The sequence below is a fragment of the Physeter macrocephalus genome, chromosome 13 (assembly GCF_002837175.3).
Source record: "Physeter macrocephalus isolate SW-GA chromosome 13, ASM283717v5, whole genome shotgun sequence".
NCBI lineage: Eukaryota > Metazoa > Chordata > Mammalia > Artiodactyla > Physeteridae > Physeter > Physeter macrocephalus.
Genome location: NC_041226.1, coordinates 63,874,081 through 63,890,250, shown reverse-complemented (window position 1 = coordinate 63,890,250; position 16,170 = coordinate 63,874,081). Strand labels below are relative to the sequence as shown.

At 34.7% G+C, this 16,170-nt stretch overlaps 1 protein-coding gene and 1 long non-coding RNA gene across 2 annotated transcripts in view; both read right to left on the bottom strand.

The window, feature by feature from the left end:
* GPC5 (glypican 5) overlaps positions 1–16,170 on the bottom strand; it is a 1,397,564-nt gene that overhangs the window by 667,883 nt on the left and 713,511 nt on the right. The window lies entirely within an intron of this gene.
* On the bottom strand, positions 4,912–6,596 carry LOC129392687 (uncharacterized). The gene is made up of 3 exons (XR_008619056.1): positions 6,511–6,596; positions 5,524–5,658; positions 4,912–4,970 (listed from the first exon to the last, which is right to left on the bottom strand). It is a non-coding gene; the product is annotated as an uncharacterized lncRNA (long non-coding RNA).

Below are 16,170 nucleotides of genomic sequence, written 5' to 3'. Positions count from 1 at the left end.
ATATAAGGAACTTGAGCATTGGCAGATTTTGGTATCTGGGGGGATCCTGTAATCAGTCCTCTGCAGATTCTGAGGGATGACTGTACATTTTTTCAGAACCACTTAATAAATTAAAGTAGTAATAACCACTGCAAAAACCAAAGCCCATATACAGTGTACAACATTTCTTTGAGACTGTCCAATTCCTATCATTTGAATGACCTAAACATTACTCAGATAATGGAGTCTATTTCTGAGACCAAAATTATATAGAGAACAGATAAACAGAAAACACAGACCCGGTGGTAGAATCTTCACTGTTCATGAATAAATTACTATTAAATTTTTGTATCGGTGGATGTCTTGAAACAGTCTTTCCAGGATTCAATACTGAGACATCAGAACTGAAGGATAAAAAGACTAGATAACAAAATAAATGTAAAATCAATTGCTGGAACTTATTTTTTTGTTTTAAAGTAAAAGGAAAGTAATTCAAATATAAACAAATTATTCAACTAAAATTAAAGGATTTGGGTTCCAAATCTAATTTGTCAACAGCTAGTCCTATGGGACTGAGCACTTTATTTAGCCAGTTTATAGTTTAGTTTCTTCATTTCTAAAATTAAAAAAATGGATTTTATCATTTTCTAGTTCTAACATTTTGGGAATTTTTTTTTCTGTAAATTAAGAAGCAAAAGGCACAAGGTCTCTTTTGAAAAGTTGGCATAAGAGAATAAATTTTTAAAAACATGCCTCAGAAAATGCCATCATGGGAGACAGTGGAATCCCTTTGTCTATTTGTTTTTCTGGAATAGTTCCAGTAAAAATAATTTGACTGAGATGATTTAGTTTCTGTCACTCTTGAAGAGGGGAAAAAACTGTAACTGCTCAAGTCAATTTTAGATTCCCAGACTCTAAGAAGCCAATAGAACAAAATGTTAGTTACTTGAGTTTTACAAATGTTGCACTAAATCTTCAACATACAAGCAGCAGTACTGCCTGTGGCATCTGAGAAAGAAAGGAGATTACCACCTTATTAGAAAATCTTAGATTTTCAATGACCATATTCCCAAGTGTGCTAGTCTGCAGTCATTTTTCTGTCCTTGTTAGAACATTTGGTGTAAAAACACTGCAGCAAAATGATAATGCTTCACATATTTTTGAAATATAGTTGAACTCTGTAGTAATTGACTATCTGATACCCACCTACTTGATTAGCTGTCCATTAGCATTTTCTACTACCTAGTGCCTCACTGATCTGTCTGAAACTATAACCACTAAGCAAAATACAAAACACTATGAAGGTGAAAGAAACATGGCATGTTATGAATGCTAGATACATTTCAAGTGGGAACGTTATGTATGTGATTTAGATAAATTATTACTGCACTGATAATAAAAATATCACCCAGCCCTCTGCAAATTATACATCTGCCAAGCCAGAGTCACAGTATTTCCAAACCATCATTCTTAAGATAAAGATACAGGGAATTCCTTTTCACATTTTTCATTCCATCTAGAATTATGTTTGAAACTGATGTTTGCTATAGTCTAGTTCAAAATCTTTACTCTATAGTTTATATGAGGTCCTAAGTGTTCATTTAACATCTCCTAGAGAGAAAGTTTAGTTGGTGATCGAATGAAAATTAGGATATAGGTAATCTGGTTACTAGTATAAAAATCCTGCTACTCCATAATGTTGCCAAAATGACTTCCATAAAGTAAAATCAATCTGTTTTATTATAGTATCTCATTGACATCAAATACACCATAAATTATAAGGTGCACTATTATTTTATGTACTATAAAGGAAAATTCCCTGCTAAATAAAATCTGACATGATATCATAATTACAATTCTACATAATTTCATCATTCAAGACTGATGTTCTTAAATTCCTTTCATTTATTTCAAGGCACCTAGCAATCTTTCCTAACTACGGTTGCATTGTACTTGAATCAGTAATAAAGCAAAGCATAGCTTCATCTATCTGTGGGAATCCTCCTTCTTAGGCTCCCTAAAGTACTTGGTTTTTGCTCTAAAAGAAAAACATGAAATTGAATTATTTCTTCTAATTCTAAATGTTTACAAAAACACCAAATACATGCATCACTGCTCTGTTTCAGTGACTCTTTGCAAACACATTTTTTTGTTTGTTTTAATACTGAATCATTGTGTAATTCTTTTGAAGATATTGCATATGACAATTGAACTCGATACATGTAGTATCCACCATGAACATCATTCAACTGAAGAGACAATGTGCCATGGCTGCCACTTGGCCAGTAGCAACTTAGGACTCCATCAATTATAAGATTTAATCAGGTGTCAGAAATGTGACTTAGAACTGATAAAATACCACTCTCAACCATCTGATTCATCCTTTTCTGTTGTTAAATTTTACATCGTAATCTATAACATTAATGTCTTCTCTTTGACAGCAAAAGGCATAAATAATGGCATCTCAAATTTCTGAAGAATAAAGATCATGAATAACCCAAAGCCTGTCAATTCATTAGCATTAGATTTCACTAGATTTCATAGATGATGTTCAGTACATGCTTGATGAGAGGGAAGATGAAAGAATAGGAGATGAGAGGTTTACCTCTTGCATGTGTGTGTGTATTTGTGGTGTGTCGATTTGTGTGTGTGTGAGCGTGTGTGTGTGCACATGCGCATATTGCCCTCCGTGTACTCCTCTCATTTCCTCTGGGAAAATGTGTCCTGTGTCACTCACTTTGAAAACACTTCTTCTCTTGCTCTAACCATGAGGTCAGACTAGGAACCAGCATCTTTTGAACATGACTCCCAACTCCATAGCTACAGCTATTGATTTCATGATGCCACCTGACCAAGGCTAGTCCAAATACAGTATCACATTCCTGGGATAAGATATGATTAGTCTAGTTGTGGGCATGTGACCCAATATAGACCAATTAGAAACTTTCCCCCAGGGTTTTTTTAATATGTAATTGAATATTAGAATTTTGTTTTCCTTTCTGTTTGGAAAGCTATGAGGATACAAGCACTCAATGTCAGAAATCATGATTTTAGCCTTGTAGGAGCACAGACTGAGATAACATGGCTGGCACACAGAAAAAAAAAAAAGAGAGAGAGAGAGAGAGAGAGAAAGTAGAGAGAAAAATCCCAACTATTTTAATTCTCTGGTTCCTCTTATTGGGGGTCTTTCACAGTTTATGTGAGCCAAATAATCCCCCTTTCTGCTGAAGTATGTTTGAGTTGGATTTCTTGCATTTACAACCAAAATTCTGGTTAATACAATTATTTAGAGAACTATGTGCTTAGCACATGTTTATGATTAAGGCTAATATAATTACCATTCTTTTGTGTGACAGCAAGTGTCACTTAATCACAGAAAGGAAAAGCACAATATTTTAGGGTTCATAGAAGCTAATAAAACTTCAATTGAGGTTGCTTTTTTTTCTTGAGTTGTCTTCTGAACTCATGTTTTAAAAGGAAACATGTGAGCAAAATTTTATTTGGCACTTGAGAAAAGTGAAACATAGAAGAAAAAAAATAGAATGGATTCAGAGTAACATAGTCTTCCCTCCGCAGACTGAAAAATGTAGCCATTCATTCTTTTTGGCTATGTTATTATATAATCAAAATAAAGTTTGGCAAAAATTATAATTACAACTGTGCGTCATATTCTCAATGAGAATACATCGAACAGAGACTTAGGCAAAAGCAGGTGCTTTACAGCTTGACGTACTGACAAGATCCAAGTAATTCTGTTTGCTCTCAATTTTTGTAAAAAAAAAAAAAAAGAAAATGCAGGCTTTTACCTATGCCCATTTTTTCTCAAAGGAATTCCTGAGACACAAATTTATATATACTAGCCTAGAGGGAATTCTGTGGCTTAAAAAAAACCCAGCTATGTTGAAATTGCTGCAGAATGTATCAAAATTTCTGCCAGAATTTCCATATAAAACCTCAGTCGTTCTTTGACTGATGTAATCCGTCCATTCAGTACAAATGAGTAAATCTCTTGGGTGTATAGAGACTTCCAGGACAGATCCAATACTGCTATTTCCTTAGTAGTGTTATATTCTTCTGCCTTTAATATTGACCTATAAAATGGCCAAAAATAGGAATTGTAAAAGTAATAATGATAAATGTTCTCCTTTGAAATTATAGGCTTCTAACTGAAAGTAGACAATATTTCATTTCAGACAATTATGAAGCCAACTTTAAATTTTTATAAAAGAAGCTATTTTTCACTATTGTATTTTATTTCAAATACGGAGAAGTAACCATTTTCTGACACTGCAGACATATATATTTTGGAGTTGAATGAGAAGTCTGTTGATTAATTTAGTATGTTACTTTTGCTTTCAAATTAAAGGGATAGTGATATTAGAATTAATGAATTAAATCTCCAAATATTTTATATACCTTTTATGTTGAGTGGACTACAGGCTAGAAGCTGCTGGTCTTCTGGAGCAAAATGCACAGATCTCTGCAGAGAAACAGAACAATGCACTTCTCAAATGCTGTTTCTGGTTCTCTGACAATACAGTAAGTCCCCTACATATGAACCTTCAAGTTGGGAACTTTCAAAGACACGGACATGCATTTGCATGTCCAATCACAAAAGTTAGTTCACGTGTCTGGCATACATTGTCAGGTGCGTGCATCCTCTACAAGTGGTTGAGCCTTTGTGTATTTCACTGTACAGTACTGTATAGAGTACAGTATCTTTATTTGAAGCCCAGAATGTCCAGAAGCAAGTGTAAAAGCAGCACTGATATAGCTGGTTCTGCTAAGAAGCACCAAGTGATAACGATGGAAACAAAAGTGAAAATAATTGAGAGTGGAGCGACAAGAGGAAGAAGTAACTGAAGAACCAAAGAGATTCATGACACAGGAAATGACAAGGGGATTTTCTTTATTGCACAGGAACTGAACGTAGGACGGTACATGAAGGTTGCAGCAGCCATTCAGAATGCAATCCAGTGCTACCGTGTCATCTATGATGAGAAAAAAAGTGCTACTACCCAGACATCACTGGATCATTTTTTCAAGCGGGTACATAGAATTGAATCCAGCAGGGAACCAGAACCTGTGCCATCCACGTCAGGCGTGAGTGACATTGCAGCTTGCCCTCCTTCTCCTGTTGCTGATGGTCCTTCAGCTCTACCATCTCCCACCTCCTCTCCCTCTTTCAGTCACTCTTCTTGCCTGTTCACTCGATGCCAGCCCCTGGATGCCAGCTGTTGTACTGTACTACTGTACTTTTCAAGGTACTGTACTGTAAGATTAAAAATGTTTTATGTTTGTTTATGTATTATTTGTGTGAAAAGTATTATAAACCTATTACAGTACAGTACTATACAGCTGATTGTGTTAGTTGGGTACCTAGGCTAATTTTGTTGGACTTATACAAATTGGACTTACAAATGCACTCTCGGAATAGAACTCGTTCGTATGTAGGGAGCTTAGAGTAATGGTCAGGTATTTATTTTTTACAGAGGTAGTCACATGTGTGGCAATGAGAATCCAATTCTCGAAGGGTTTTATTACCTTAGCTTTAGAATTACCCAGAAGTATTGAACTCTCTTTAATTTCCTTTGATGAGTTGTTGACATGACAGTTGACAGCAAGTTATTTGATCACAGAAGAGAGTCAGTATTTGTTGGATCCCCCGGATGTTAAGCACTTAAAAAAATGAAATAAATATATATATACTACCAAATTTACTTATCATCCATAAGTCAGCCACCTCTACAGTGTCTCGGTTTTAGTATGGAATTAATGGGATAGGACCTGGTTCAGATTCCCTGTTCTCCATCTCATTTTGAGTCTGTGACCATTACTCTATTTCTGAGATGGAGATGTGACTGCAGATTATCAGAAAGAGCTTCTTTGAATCCTTTTGTAACTGGAGTTTACCCGCAAAGATTATACCAATGGCCACCATGAAATAGAAATTAAAATTGATCAGGCCAGGATAGAATCTATTTCTTTGGTATAAAGGGCTACGCAGGTGGTGGTCTTCCTTCTTGATATCAGTTTTAAAAGGAGCAATTATCTTCCTAAGATTCTGACTTTACGCATTGTCTCATTAATTGATTTACTGATTTACTCATTCATTCACATCAGTCTATCACTCATGAGAGAAGCAAGAGTAATATCAGAGTTAATTAGATCACACACAGCTTTGAACTACAGTTCATAAATTTGAACCTCAGAATGCTGCGGGGAAATCATTACCTTATCAGTAAAGAAGTGTTACTAATTAATAAGGAGCATATCAATGATTCGTAAGTCAACCTGTCAATGGGAGAAATTTTTATTTGGATGTCTCTTATTGGTAGAATCAGTTCTAGATGCCAGGAATATAGTGGAATACAGCACCAGTAAGATTCCTCATGGAGATAATACTTGAGTGATAAGAGACACAAGATATACAAATACATAATAAACCAACACACAATGTGACATCTTTGGATTGGGATCAGTTCTCTAATGGAAAATAATAGGGTGCCATGATAATGAGGGGTGGCTGACCTCTTTAGATAAAGTCAGGTGATTTCTCAGAGAAGGTGATATTTGACCATAGACTGAAAGATGAGAAGGGGCCTCAGGTCCAAAGAGCCAGGCTCCAGAATTCTAGGAAGAGAAAATAGCAAGTGCAAAAATTTGAGGCCAGGATTTGTTTGTCATGTTGAGGATCAAAAGGAGGTCTTGTGGCCTCACGTCACGCAGTGGGTCAGAGCAGAAGTGGAAGGGGCAGATTGTTACACAGAGTCCTGCAAGACACGGTAAGGTGTCTGCATCTTATTCTAAGAGATATGAGGGTGGCATGGATGTGATCTGAGCAATGATTCAACCTTTGTAAATAAATCATATTTTCAAACTTCACTCTTACCACCTACCACAGTTTTTTCTGAGAAAAATTCAATCTAATACTACGAAAATTAAGACAGGCAGCAAAAGCAACCTATTATGCAATTTTCCAAAGGTATTTTCCTGGGGGACACATACACCCCATAGAAATGAATTGGAACTACAGAATCAAAGGTGAACAAAAATTCTACAGCAGGTTATGATTTTATACAGGAGTTTAAATGATCAATGCTGACAATACAATTTAACATAAATTTGACCAAGCAATACATGTTTCTGAAACAAAAACAGACCTGTTATAAAAAATGACACACATGGTGTCAGTAAAACCCATCATCAAGAGGCTCCCATACAGGCTGATTGGGACAGGCAACCTCGCCACTACTGGTCACACCACATCATAACGTTCTACTATGCATATGACATTCATATATATATATAACAGTTCCTTTTCTGAATACTATGCTATTTCAAATGTACTGTATTCTTGGTACTCACAAATTTCAAGTTAACAAGTATGAAGTCTCTAAGAAAATGCCTGGCTTTGGGAGTTTTATTCTATTATTGTTTTATATCCTTAGAACCTCAGAGAAGAGAAATTGTGAGTGAAGTAAAGAAGATACTTATAAATCATATCAAGGATCTGTGAGTGGAGGTATTTTAATGACCTCTTTGTGTGAGAGAGAAATGCCCAGAACTGCTATCCTCACCAGTGTCTTCAGGACCATTCAAAACTCGTCATCTTCCGAGCTTACTCACCTTTAGTTGTACAGTTGTTTCCACTGTATAGTTTTCAGTATCTTAACACTTCCTGTATAGCAAGCCCACCCAGACAAATATTATTTTAACTTAGGATCATGTCACACATGATAGCATCCTTTCTACTATATGCAGATAGAAAGGGGATTGATTATCCCGCTTTCACCCACTGCTTTCTGTCCTGGCAACTGCATGCTTCCATCTTTGGGCTTTGTTTATCAGTAAGATGAGCCACTGTTGATGTTGAAAGTTCTCCCAGTTACCCTGGGTCTGACGTGGGGAAGGAGAGGAAAGGGCAGAGTTACAGCTTTGATGTTGGCATGTTAGAACGTAGAAAACAGAGTAGCTTAGCAGCTAGAGAAATGTTGCCTTTGGATCATGAACAGAAGGGCCACAGCAAAAGTTTTACAAACAAAAGTGAAATTTCTCTAAGACTCCATGACTAAAATCTTTAGCGAGTCCAGTTAGCTTTTAATAAAGTGTTCCGTTGGAAACTTATTTTCAGATCGTAATTCTATTTTAGGACTGATTACATATAGAATAAAAAGCTAATCAAACCTCTAATTCTCCCTGTTAAAAATCATTTAAATTAAATTTTAAATACATGTTAAGCATGTAAATTTATATATTAAGTCCTTTTGCACATAGAACTCTTCATTTCTATTCATATTGCTCTGTAAAAGTTAAGCATAGGTCTTTAAAATAAAACATTACCTCTCTAATTAAATCTTATAAAAATATTAGGAGCTATCAGCATAAATGGTTGTAAAATTGACATTAACATTTAAAATTTTTTGACAAACTATTTAATAATAGATACTTAATACTTTATTGATAGGATATTATTTAGTATTATTTTTACATGATGGAATACATCTTTGTTTCTAAATAAATTTTACACGTATAGAAATAAATTGAGAAGATCTTACCAAAGAAAAGTAAAATTAATTTTCTCTAGTTAGTTCCTTGCTATGCTTCCCTTGCTCGCTGAGTTCCTGCCCCACTAGCTCTCTCAGTCTCTGGAAGCCTCAGCAATTTCTTGCCGAAGGGTCTGTGCTTCCTCATCAAACACTCACATTCTCTTTAAGCCCAGATTCATTCTTCAGGTCAAGTTCAGAGTCCTTTTTGGAGTCTAAGCACAGCAAGTCCACAATAAATCTATGCTGGATGGATGAATTGATGAATTAATGAAATCCTGGAATAAACGCAGTGGCCAGGAAAACTTTTCAAAAGGCAAATATTTTTTATTAAATATATTCATTGTTTTTTTCTCAATGAAATACAATGTGCAATTTGTTACTTAGGGATTGTTCACGGAAATCTGCTTTTTGGAGTTATGGCCTTTTCTGTTGGCCTGATGGCCTTCCATCTCACCTCGGTTTCTGATTCTGCATCGGTTGTTTATTCTTATGCCCTTCTTTTCTTCACCATAGCTATTGACACTTATGAACATGCAGTATGAGCATATAAGTGGGAATATAACGTAGTTATTAAAGGCACTGGATTTGACCTCAAACAGATTTGGATTTGAATCCTCGATTTGAACGCTTGCCAACAGCAGGGGCAAGTTAATATTTGTTTCTTTATTTAGGATCAATACACTCCGAACTCAAAGGTTTATTTTAAAGATTAAGTAATGAATATTAACGTAATAAATGTAACACATTTTTCATAGTGCCTGAATGAATTCTTTTCTACTCTTCTTCTGTAAGTTTATAATACAGGCATACCTCATCTTATTGCATTGGCATATATTTTGTTTTTTATAAACTGAAGGTCTGTGGTAACCCTGCGTTGTCAGATGATGGTTAGCATTTTTTAGCAATAAAGTATTTTTAAATTAAGGTATGTACATTGTCCTTTTAGGCATAATGCTATTGCACACATAATAGGCTACAGTAGAGTGTAAACATAACGTTCCTATGTACCGGGAAACCAAAAATTTACGTGACTCACTTTATTATGATATTCACTTTATTACACTGGTCTTGAACAGAATCCAAAACATCTCTGAGGTGTGCTTGTCCTACATACTGTTTAGGTCCTGTCTTGTTATTTAATCTTAGGCACTAAGCATGCACAGCACTGACTTTTTAAAAACACACACACACATCTTATGTCTGTATATAGACTATAACTCAAAATTATTTTATCATATAAGGAAATGTATAGACATAGTTCAATATCAAATTACATTGTATTATTGATTTATATTGAAGGGCCATGCAGCCTTATGACTCAATTTTCATATGCATTCTAAATTCTTATCCTTGTTTTTAATTTGTGCCTTCCTAAATTATCCTCAATGCAATACCAATCTGCACACATCTATAGCAGAGATCTTTATTAGACTGCTAATACTTCTCTGATTTAAGGTTTAGAATTTTCAATGATAATTATCATAAGATAACCTTATTTTCTGATAATAGCACTCTTTGAATTTGTACCTCTTTAACTATTCAATCATGACCTTGTGATTTCCTTCTCTCTCTACCTCAGATGATAAGGAAATAGCCCTAAAGACCACACTGCTGGAGAAAGACCGTCAGAAATGAGATCTGGCAGGCAAGCTAATACTAGGTCAGAGACAGCATAATATATGCCCTCTGTTAATCCCTTTTTACACTTGAGATTTATTTTTTTCCTATTCTTTTCCATAATGCCTACCTGCGTTACCATACCATAATGTGTACGTGCAGCTTAGCTACAGCAACCTGAAACTGATTTCTAAATTCATAGAACACTTCTCCAGCTATGAGCATTATGCAATTTCTGAAGGGGGATGCAGTTTTTCAGTAAGAAATGTGCAAAAACCCCTTGTATGGCAGGTTTGAGGCAGTGGAGGGAGACTTGAACTTGGAATCCTGGGATTCCTGTTTGTATCCTGGCCACTTTTAATTTGCTCAGGGAATTAGGAGGCTTGTTTTAACTTTTCCTTTTCCTCACCTGAAAATAATGAAGCATCATACCTGGCCCACAGTGATAGAAACTGGGATTAAATCTGTTTCTGTGCGGTAAAGCCCACCAGACACATCACATTGCCTGAACTTGCAATGTGCTGCCAGGAGGTGTCTGAACAGGACTCTCCCGTCAGAGAGATCAGAGAATTCCAACACAACCACTCGTGATGAGGTGGAGGGATTCAGGTAAGGTGCTTAACTGAGTACCTGGGTGTTTTTTTTTTTTTTTTTTTTTGTAGTTGTAAAATTATCATTATCTCTACTTTATAGGGTTGTTGAAAGTAAATGGGCATAAAGAAGCAACGGTACTTAGATGGGCTGCATAAACCATAGTTATCTATAGCTAAATGTGGAACGCAAGGTTGGGGAAAGAGATTGAAGGTAAGCATCTTGTTGCTGAAATATTTTCAGCCCCAATTAAGCCTTGATACTAAAAATCATTATGTAAATACCCAAGTTTTAAAATTAAATTTGGCTTATAATTGACCCATTCTGGAGTATATGTTGCTGAATATAAATTTAAGAATGAATAACTTAATAAAACTATAAAGTCATAAACATTAAAACGCTTCACATGTTTTTCATGGCCTAAGCAAATATTTATGATCAGATTAGACATAATATGCCTGCATGACTGCTACCTGTAATACGTACATTGACATACTATGTCTTAAGAAGGATGTACCATGGTGCTACCCGAACAGGGTATGACTGTTACTATTTCTGCTGAACACTGCTGGGTGGGAGAAAGTAGGTGATTTTGGAGCAGGGTTGTCACAGATAGGATGGTAGGGCTTTGCTCCTGGGATCACAAAAAATACAGGTGGTCAGCAACCAGCAGTGCATTAAACAAAGGTTGTCTAAAGACTATACTTAGAATGAAATGTAAATTGCGTCAGGCCTCTATCTGCGAGTTCCATATCTGTGGATTCAACCAACCCAGATCGAAAATATATTTTTTTTAAATCCATAAATTTCCAAAAAGCAAAACTGAATTTGACGTATAGCTGACAACTGCCTCAATAGCACTTACATGGTATTAGGTATCGTAAACAATCTAGAGATGATTTAAAGCACATGGGAGGATGTGTGTAGGTTATATGCAAATACGATGCTATTTTATATAAAAGGCTTGGGCATTAGTGGATTTTGGTATCCTGGGGGGCTGAGGTGGGGGCAGAGGGCTGGATGCTGGAAGCAACCCCCCAGCGGATACTGAGGGATGCTGGCGTTTCCCAGTAAAGACTAAGAACCTTGTTATAAAAATACTAACATAAGGAAATTGGCATTCTTCCACCTTCCATCCCCCTGTTCTTCTTTCCTTGCATTCATCTAACAAAGGTATGTTAAATTTCTGCTGAGTTTTGGCTCTAGATTAGTCACTGAGTTCACCATGGTATTAAATATTGGAAGTTTGAAAGGAATATTATGTCTCTTACCTTTAAGATGCACATGGTCTGGTAAGACGAAAGAGATAAGTGAAAATAGAGTAAAACATCATTACCTGTGCAACAAAGCCTTACAGTCTATAATGGGAACACAAAGAATGAACTAGTTAATCTCCCTGGTCAGTAAGAAGCTCCCGGGACTTCCCTGGTGGTCCAGTGGGTAAGACTCCGTGCTCCCAATGCAGGGGAACCAGGTTCGATCCCTGGTCGGGGAACTAGATCCCGCATGCCACAACTAAGACCCAGCGCAGCCAAAATAAATAAATAAATATTAAAAAGAAAACCTCCCCAAACAGAAGGTAGTAGAGATATCACTCAGGTACAGCAGAAGAATCAGAAAGAATGAGGGGCTTCCAGGGCAGAGCTGAACAAAGATCGCCCTTTAGATCCGGCTCTCTAGAGCATCACCAGCTCCTCAGAGCTCCAATAGTAGTGTATAGAGCTGCTGAGCTAATTCATTTAAAATGAGAATAAAATGGTATGAAGTTCCATTTCAGAATTTAAATACAACTATTCTCAAGATGTATTTTATCATGTTGATCAAATCCAGAGTTAAAGAACCCTCTGTTCTCTATCATCCAATATAGGAAATTGTATTGCGTAGATCTTCCTTTATGGTTTTATATATATATATATATATGTAAAATAAAATAAATGTAAGCTATTGTTTTATGGTACTCCAGACATTGAGTCCAGAATTTGTATTTTCAGCAATATAAATGTAAATAGGCTACTTTGACTCCATCTTAAATTATGAACCAGGAAACTTTGTTATTTTTTAATAGAAAAAGGAAATATATTCTTTTATTTCAAACGAGAAATGTGTAGAACGATCTAAAATTAATAGTATTCTCTAAACTTCTATAGGAGCATAATATTTATTATGTTTTTAATAAGTTCTCAATAAAATTTCATGATTATAGTGTCAGATAAACTTATTTCAGGTTTAAAAAAGTAATAATGGAAAATGTGTGTGCTTGTCATACAAACATAAAATTATTCGTTGTAAAGTTCAGTAATCTGCAATCCCATGCCTGAATATAAAATAAAATTAAAATGAAAGCTTTTTTTTTATTATTTCCCAGCCAACTAAAATTAATGAACACTATTCTCTCCTACAGATATCTAATTTCATAATTACCAAATACTTCCACTAAAAACCATTTTTCTCCATTTTCAAAATTAAAAATAAACAAAACCCATTGCTGAATTTTTTTATTATAAGACAATTGGGAAAAAGAAATGTGAAAAAGGGAATGACTATTATAATTATTCACTGTTGCATTTACTTATTAAATCTATTCCATGAAATTTTGAATACCTTCTTTAAACAATGAGCTCCATGTCTTTTTACTTGTTTTGTTTTGCTTTTATTTTATATCATCATTTACTGTCATGTACTTAGTGAATATGAATGAAACAACTTAGTAAAAAATCAAAGGTACAAAATAAATACATACACAAAAGAAAGACTTTTTCACTCTTTCTCATCCTTTTCCTTTAGTTTTTCTCTCATTAGGTGCCATTTTCTACTCCCAACCGTGACAATTAATTAATAGAGGGTTTGTTCAAAGCTGTGCTTCTAGCAGCGTGGCTTCCTCCTATTGTATTTCTTTACAGATAATCAATTTGAGCCTCTTTAACTGTCAATAAGTCTGTACAGTCTCCTTTCTTTTCCCCTGTCATCAGCAAGTGATACCTTTAGAGCTACATGGAATCTACCTAAATTGTCCCCAGGGAAGGGGGTGGGGCAGTGGAATCAGCCTTTTGATATTATTCATGCTACTAGTATTTTTAAAGAGCCCTGTTCTTTCAAAGTAGTAATGATTGACTGATATATTTATTTCCATGAGACTGAGGTGGGGGAGAGGAGAAAAATAGTGCCAAAGTAATAGGTATTCAAACTACATTATGAGTAAATGGGTTTAAGAACCCTAGTGGGATTTCTATACGAAAAAGTAAATAAATAGAAAGTCGGTCACACAATTTGTGGTTAGAAAGAGAAAAAAATCTTGAGGGGAGTGAAGAAGAATTTATTTCACATTTAGTCATAATGCTCTTTACATGAGTAATTAAGTCTGAGAATATTGTACTGAACAATGATGATAGATTCCAAATGAAGCATTTTCCTTTTATTCTCAACAGCTGTTCATTTTTACTTAGTGTGCACATCTTTCCCCAAAAAGACAAAAGTAAAATTATTCTTTAGGAAATTAATCACATGCATCTCATTATTTCAAATAAAGTGTTCTAAAATCCAGCTTCTTCCTAAATGGAGAATAATCTCTTCACTGCACCCACCTCAGAATGTCGTCAATGAGGAGTGCAGTGCCACCTTCTGGTAGAGAGGAGGATTGCTTCTTTTTGGATAGAGAGTTACCTGGTACATTGGAATCCAATTTTGGAAATGTGGTAAGGTATGTAAACAATAATCTTAGGCGTTTGCTTCATTTGCCTTAGTATAAATAATGGCATGAAATGTTGAAATTTAGTCCATTGATGACGTAATCTGGTGTAAAGTCAACTTAAAGTATGTTTTTAGTTTCCTTTCAATAGGAAGCTCGCACTGTGTGAAACACAGTAAGCCTTAATTTCTTATGTTCAAAGACAGCAAATATTTTTAAAGAGGTACTAGGCAAAGGAACATAATTTTCAAGATACAACAAACATGAGAGCCTACTGTGTTCTGTTTTAAAGTTGCATGCTTACTTTATCTTGGTGGTGGCTGTGATGTATGCATATAAATACGGATAACATGGAGGACGTTCATACATGCTGAGTGAACAGTTTCAGAAGTACATTTTTACATAATTTGTGCATAATGATTTTCCACTGAAACATGCTTATACATAAATTACTTCATTTGATCTTCATAACAACCAGTGAAACCGTTTATTGCAGATGAGGAAATTGAGGCTCTAAGTGGACAAGTCTCTAGATGATGCAGTGAATAGTGAATCAGAATTCAAACCCAGGACTCTGATCAAATTTTGATGTTTTCCACAAAGAAACATTTCACTGAATATCTAAAAAATTGTTCTTCGTAAAAGACTGACGGTTTAGTTAGTTTTCTTAAGCTCTCCTGAACATTCACATTCACTTCCCCATGCCAAAAATATTCCAACCAGTTAACTACTAGCAAATATGTTGTATTTGATTATAGCAAACTATATATTATATACATCTCTGTAAAAATTTACCTATACTATATATATTATGTGTGACATATTATATTATAAATATCTATAGGGTTGCTACTAAAAGGTTTAGCTAGATTGATGAAATTTTAGCTTAGATTTTCCTGCAATTCCAGTATATTATACTCTACCCAATAGTAATGTCAGTACTTCTTTGACCCTTCAGATAATATGATTCTTTACCAAATTTCACAGCTTATGTATCAGAAACATCAAAACAATTATTAAGAATCCATACTCACAACTTCTTGATTTAAAAATGATTAAAAATTATAAAATATCTATAAAAATTCAAAGTATAATTTTCCAAGTTATTAGTATTTATTATTATAACAACCATATAAGTAGGTAAATTTTAATTATACTATTTATTTTATAAAATCAACAAGAATGATTTCTTTAAAAGGTCAATTTTTTGTGGCTATATTATCCTCAGAAGCAACTTTATTGGGATCTGGGTTTTTAAAATATAACTTCCTTTGAGCCCCCTATTTCGCATTAATTTTTTAGCAGTCTCTGATTACATTTAACCTTAAGTTAATATTTCACTACTGCTCAAAGCTCTGTTATCCTTTTTCTCTCTGAATATTCTTCATTAATTTAATCACTATTAGCATTCAGAATTCATATATTTTGGCGCTGAAAAATATTGTTATAAAATTAAAATAATACAATACTTGCTTTATTTATTCTTCTCCAGAGTTCACTGAGACCCTAATAATATTTGCTTCTCATAATTATTAAACTATTTACATTAGTAATCAATCAGCATATCCTGATTTGGTTACAACACAGCAGTATAGGCTAATTGATAATGATATAGAACAATTTTCAACCTCAAAATGTGGGGTTAACTTGGAGCTATACTATTTTGTGTTCTGTTTTGTTTCTTTTTAAGTAGAGTTAAATTTATTTTATTAAACAACCAGAAAATTTGGCAGTTCGATGAACTCAATT